Raw genomic sequence first — 7337 nt, forward strand, 5'->3', positions numbered from 1 at the left:
ACTGTTAATGTAACCCACAATAAAGCCATTTTAGTACTCATTGTTTTGTTTTCCTGTCTGGGCTCCCTTGAAGGGCTCACTGTACTACAGAAAAGGGCCACTTCAAGGATCCCAATTGATGGATTTGTTTGAACCAAGGAATCTGAAGTGCACCAACCCTGCATTAGCCTGTCAGATATTTTGGGAGATAGGCATTCCCACAATTACAAAGGCTGATGTGGCTGAGATGCTTTGCTATTACATTATGCTTTATTTCGATCCCATTCACACACTGTCCTGGTAAAGGGCAATTATAAGTGTTATTTTATAAAAACAAATCTTCTTTTTCTGTTTTTCGTTTGCCTCCAAGCCCTAACACCAGAAGCTAATTGGATGATTGTATGGATAGATATATTTCAGGAGAGATTTCCATTGTATTTACCCATCCATTTTAGATGGACGACCCCAAATGCTCTCATGCCATGAATCTGAAATCCCGTGTTTCTAAAATTTCCATTTTCTTTTTCATCTCTGTATTTAGCCAAGCAGGCATGAAATTTGCTTACATAACATCCTTCTCCTAAGAAGAGTACTAGTTAAAAGCAAGATTGACACCAGCCTATTGGTTCATTCGGCAAACAAGGTGGACTGGGAAGGCAGGAAGAGAAACTGTTCAAAGGAAAGTAATAGGTGCCATGAGGTAAAGAACATCTGGCACTTAAAAAAACGACAAATCGCTCCATGATGAGTACTGGGAGAAGCCTCTAATGGGACAGGCCAAAAGTCTGCACAATGCAGCCAAAGATGTGAAAGCCAAGAGGAAAGAGTTGAATGAAGAAAGAGCTGATCTGCTCCTCCGACTTGCCTCACTAGGGGCCACTTACTATTTGGGGAAACAGGAAGAGCTGACATCACACAGAATCCATCCCTAGTCTACTGAGAAGGAGATTTCACCTTGCAGTTCTTGATGGGCATCGAAAACAGTATTTTTCCCCCTTCTGTCCAGTCCACTTGCATCACTTTCTTGTGCAAATGCCTCCATTTCATTTGGCTGGTGGGTGTTCAAGTGAATGTTCTCCCCAGCTCTATCCTCTGCCTTTGATAACTAGTTTCTATGATGGTGCTGTTTTCAAACAGGTCTAGTAGTGCAGACATGTCAAACACAAGGCCCGGGGGCCGGATTCGGCCCACGAAGTGGTTTCATGTGGCCCGCGAAGCCATCCTGGAAACAGTGAGGGAACGGCCCCCACTGCCTTGGCCCTGGCCCAGAGACCCTCCTTCTGCCAGAGACCCTCAGATCTGTCCCACTCCTTCCCAGGCCCCCATAGGCACCCTTGATGTGAACAATGTAGAGCTGGCCATGCCCACCCAGTAGGCCATATGCACTCTAGCCATGCCCACCCAGTAGGTCATGCCCACCCAGGCCACACCCACCCAGCCCCCTGAGGGCAACCGCAATGCTGATGCGGCCCTCAATGAAATTGAGTTTGACACCCCTGTAGTAGTGTCTCTAGTAGTGCCTAGTAGTGTCTTAGTCTCTACAAAGGGTGAAAGGCTGGTTATTCCTTTGTTTGAGCTGGGTGACATTGACAGTGTTTTGCCAAGTTTCTTCTAAAGAACCAGATGACTGGAAGCTGTTCTCTCCCCCCCCCCCTTTTACCAGTCCTCCCCAAAGACATAGACATAGAATAAAAAGCAATTTGCACTTGCCGTGTTTGTGTGGGAGGGGGATCCATTAATCGGGGACTAACCACAGTCTGGGCAGAACAGCTGGCCATCACTGTGGACAAGTGGAGGAAATAATTGCAATCATTTTAATTAATCCAGAAATGGATTTTTTACTGGCTTCATTGTCAGCCAGTTTATGAATGAGAAACAAGTAGCTGAAGGCTACAATGTGAAAAAAGTCCTAAGGCAAGAGAGAAAAGCTTGACTGATGGCAGAACACATCTTTTGCACGAAGAAGAAATATTTCAGCTAGCATGTTTAAAACTGAAATGTAGGACACTAACACATGAAAATATGAGACAGTGTGAAATATGGATTGATGTCACTACTGCAGAGTTGAGCTGTATTTCTGGCTCAGCTGCATTGGAGCTGAAACCCCCACAAAGTTGTGTCCTTGTTATTTTGGGTGAGATGCTGTGGTTTCATTTGTCCACTAGACGGAACTCTCACCTCACCACTCCTAGTTGCAGATCCATCAAAGAAAATGATGATTTTCCAGATCTCCCTTCTGGAATCAAGATGAAACAAGCAGGGATGAAATTCACCTGTGACAACTCAGTATTAAAAACCCAGCATAGTATTCCCCTTCCTCCTTTTTCTTTTTTCTTTTTCCATTTGCAAGGGGTGGGACACTGAGATTGGAAGGGGGGATATCACAAAATGTCAATCTCATTGAAGTGCCCCATCTTGTGAGTGTTCCGCCAATTCTAATTTTGATTTAATAATATTTAAAGCTGTGGTTCTCTGGGTGTCATTTTGACATATTATAGTACCAGCAGGAACCAAAATCAGGGCCTTATTTTCCATAAAATTGTGTCAGGTTGTACTACAGAACAAAAATTGAGTGAGGAATTAAAAACATGATTTCTTCCAGAAATACTTTTTCTGAGCTTTTATATCCATTAGGAACACCACAAATGACTCAGGAATTCAGTACAATTCATGTAATTACATATACGAATAGCAAGTTGAACCTTTTGTGTCTGCACTTTTTGATCCATTAAATGTAACCGATTACAACATTACTTAGGAAACCAAAGGGAAAGTAATATACTCATAACTGGATTCCTTTTCTTGTAAACATAACTCAAATGAGAAGCAGATGTTGGGGTAAAGCAACATTTCATCAGGGCTTATTCTAATCTACAGTCTTGGTCTAGAGCAGGGGTAGGCAACCTTGGCTCTTTTATGACTCGTGGACTTCAACTCCCAGAATTCCTGAGCCAGCCACGCTGAGGGAAAAGGGAGAGGTTTCCAAGCTGAGCCATGCTGGCTTAGGAATTCTGGGAGTTGAAGTCCACGAGTCGTAAAAGAGCCAAGGTTGCCTACCCCTGGTCTAGAGGAAAAAAGAAGGATTTAGTTGTGGGCAGGCCTGCTTGTTTATTTGTATCCAACCTTTATTATTTTTACAAATAACTCAAGACAGAAAACATATCCAATAAACCTTTATCCTCCTATTTGCCCCACAACAACCACCTGTGAGGTGGATTGAGCTGAGACAGAATGTATTCCTGGAGATACAGTGTTAGAATGAGAAATTTAGATTTCCCTCAGAAGTGGTGGCCGTGAGCATCATATTTTTTCTCTCTGAATATTTCACCTTGCAAGATAGTTTGTTAACATAAACTGGAGGTCTGTGGAAGCTACCTAAAGCTCTCTGTAAGGAATGTGAATAAATGCAGCAGAAATAAATGAATTCCTATAATTCCAATTGATTTAATCTTGAAAACATTTACTACCAAAGATGAAGCTACTTAACAGTTATGGTCTGAGATCTGAAGGCCTCTGAGCAAACTTTAAGCACAGGTAAGTGGTAAAGCATGATTATCCTCTGCATATTCTACAGAGCTAAATCATTTTGAAGCTATTACTAGCAACTAATGCAAAGGGGCTCTTAATACAAAGAGATAGATAATGGCAACAAGGATTAAAAGAGGTTTAACCATTTAAACTAAGACTAATGTATTGACAGCATATACCAGGTTTTTCCATCCTTTAGTTTAAAGAGAGATCTAATATATTTAAGTGTTTATCTAATCACTACATACAAATATAAACCACTACCATATGCAGCATGGTGATTATTAGGTTAGACTGTACTTTAGAGTAAGATAACATCAACATCAATCAATTAACTCTTAGACAATGGAATCTCCATCTTCAGAGGAAACAGCTCCAATTATCAGAAACAGGAAAGAATGCATCTGCACAATTTATCTGTGGGATAAATCAAAATCTGCACATCCAATTTAATGAGAGGACAGTCTATCAAAGTTGATGTGCTTCAGGTCTCTTCTATTAAGCAGTGTCATCTTTTGGAAATGTGGCTTCTGTGCCATGGCTTCTGAATTTGCGCCTGAAATCTGGGTATCTCCCACCCTGGTAACATTCCAGAACAGACATGTCAAACACAAGGCCCGGGGGCCGGATCCGGCCCACGAAGTGGTTTCATGTGGCCTGCGAAGCCATCCTGGAAAAAGTGAGGGAACGGCCCCAACTGCCTTGGCCCTGGCCCAGAGACCCTCCTTCTGCCAGAGACCCTCAGATCTGTCCCACTCCTGCCCAGGCCCCCATAGGCACCCTTGATGCAAACGATGGAGAGCTGGCCACGCCCACCCAGTAGGCCATACGCACTCTAGCCACGCCCACCCAGTAGGCCATGCCCACCCTGGCCATACCCACCCGGCCCCCTAAGGGCAACCGCAATGCTGATGCAGCCCCTCAATGAAATTGAGTTTGACACCCCTGTTCCAGAGGGTCTTAAAGATTTGGCTTCTTCTCCCAGGCTTTGGGCAAGGGTGAATGCAGCCTCTTATGAATTTTGTTGTTGACTACTAGATTCACCATCTTTACGTACTTCATCTACTTTTGGAGGTGGGATGTGTGTGTCTTTTCTGGCTTGTTTTTAAATTTTAATTTCTGACCCCTTTTGTACTGTACTGTACTTATTTCTTTTTGTTATATAGTGAGCTGCCCAGAGTTTAGGAATCAGATGGCACTTAAATTAAATCAGATCAACCTCATTATATGTCAGAAGCAATTACAAAAACATTAACACCCCCCTGCACTATTAGTAATGTGAATAGCCTGCTTTATCATTTCATCTGTGGAAAAGAAGAGCCTTCCAATCTTTCCAAAACTTTTCCGTAATCACCATAAAAACCATGGAAGCATCCATGCCCAAGAGTCCTGGCAGATATGTTAGGCCACCCTCCAAGCTAAACAAAATAACCTGAAATCACACCAATTTCCACCTAAGTGCCTTTATTAAAGAATTAAGCCCGGAAGAATAATATTTTTGGGGGGTGGCTTATTAAACATATACATATACATATTTTTGAAGAAACTATAACAAGGTATAAAACCAACTATCACTAAGGAAATAAATGTCAAAGAGGAGGGAGGACAATGTCCAGGAGGAAAATTCACATTTGCCGGTCAATAATTTGGATGACCAAGGCCTTAAGGGATGTTTTTTACTACATATGCAGCATTAGACCAAGTTATAAGAAGTTTGGGATATGGAGTCATGTAGATCTGGTTGTGTCTGACACATTTTATGCTCATAGCCATCACCTAACATAGAAGAAGGGAAAGTGGGTACTCTTACATCTTATATATAAGCATAAATACATTAGTGAGAAAATAACTGAAGATAATTGTCTTATCCATCAAAATTTAAACATCCGAACATTCCAGGGTAACAGCAAGCAAAAACATTAGACAGTTGAGGTGTTATTCTTGGCAATGAATACAATAGGAATGGAGATATCAGGAGGGGAGACACAAAGCATGGCGATATCTTCATAGGCAGGTGGATGATCCAGAGGAGATGGGCAGCAATTTGGTTTGCTTACAGCCTAAAGAAAAAATGGAATAAAATGAACTGTAATCTTTTTATAGAACGGTCTGCAGCATAAATATCTGATATACACAAGCTGGGAGAGAAGTAGTCTGAAGAAAAGATTATAAATCTTTGATCTTAAAAACAGATGTGGTCACCTCATGCTTTCCTAGAATCCCTTTCTCATTTGCTGTTGAATTTCAGTGGTGCTGTATCTAAATAATGCTTCTCTCCATCCCCTTCTTAGTTTCTCCTACTTATTTATTGCCTCCTCATGTCATAGTTACTGTTACAGCTGTGGAAAATGTTATCCTATTGGAAATTTTCTGGAGTATTAAGTTTGTATCACAAGTCCACTCACTGGGGGAATGCTACTAGTCAGAAAACCTAGTTTAGGCACAGTCTTGGTGGAATCGTGTTAAAGAAAGAAGCTGATGTTCTACCACATTTGCTTACTAATTTGTCTATGGCATATTGTCCTCTAGCTTTAAGCCAAACATTTTGCAAAATAGCTGAATGAACCTACAGAGGTTTAATTTTCTGTCCAAATTTGCTTTTAAATTTATCAAAGGGTTTTTTCTTATTCCTCCATGCAAGTTTGCCCTTTGTTTTTCTTAAGGTGCAAAATATGGGGCTCAGTCGTGGTTTTGAGTGGAGAACCATCTGTATAGATTGTGTAGATTGCTTGGTAGCCTTTTTAATTTAGAAAGTACAAGAATACAAGACAGAAAAATTTCTTACAAATCATCTTAACCTTTAAAAACCTTTCAAAAGCAACTTCTCATTTTTTTTCCTGCAAGGAATTAGATCCCTTTGATTTAGAATGAGAAAAAAAAAACCTTTAGAGATGGGCAAACAGAAAGAAGTCAAGGGCAGCGGAATGTGTAGGATATATGCCTGAAAAAGACAGAGGAAAATCATCAGCCACAGTTTAGAACAAATTCTCTTTGGAAAAACTGCAGGAAAATGGATGTTTGTTCTAGAAAAAGTCTTAATATCAGTATATGTTAAAATATTTTAAGAAAATATATTTTGAAAAAAATACATCAGGAAACTTGTGTTTTACCAAAAGACATATGCCACAGAGATTTTTTTTAAAATAAAACTGTGAGAAATTTACATAAGAAATCCACCAGGGAACTGTTTAGATTAATGAGGTTTATAAATTGTATTAACTCAAGTTGCACACAACAAATGGATACAGATGTTTGTTACAGGATTGTTAAACAGTTCTTGGTAAAGCATGATGGACAAGAACAATGCTTTGTTAAACTTGAATCTTATTTATCTTTGGATACACTGATCTTCACTGGTTCAATTACTGAGAAAAGGCGATTTAGCACCTGAGACCTGCTGCTAGGGAGAAACAGAGGCAATGTTGCATGGTTCCTGGTCTGCTTTGGGTTTCTCAGTCAGGAAAAACATCTTTGGCAAGCCAGAAACAAGGTAACCCCCTTACCTCATTATAAGATGGTGGTATCCTGAGTTCAAAATTTGGAGCTGAGATCAGATCAGGGATGGGGAACAAAGGTGGGCTGGGCAGAGTTGATGGACGGCGAGTACCTTCCCTTTCCTTGTAATAGTAGATACACATCCTGATGCAACAGCTGCCAATGATAGCCAGAGGAACAAGACAGATGGTAGGCCTGGGGAGGCAAAGAAAGGGGAGGTAAAGTAATACTTGCCACCTAGCAGATTCAAAGGGAGGTATCTGCAGATAGATTGGTATTTACAGATGCTGTCCTGAGGATCCCAGTTTCAGCTCCCGGAATTTCAAAGATCCTTC

Source organism: Vipera ursinii, assembly GCF_947247035.1.
Source record: "Vipera ursinii genome assembly, chromosome: Z".
Taxonomy (NCBI): Eukaryota; Metazoa; Chordata; class Lepidosauria; order Squamata; family Viperidae; genus Vipera; species Vipera ursinii.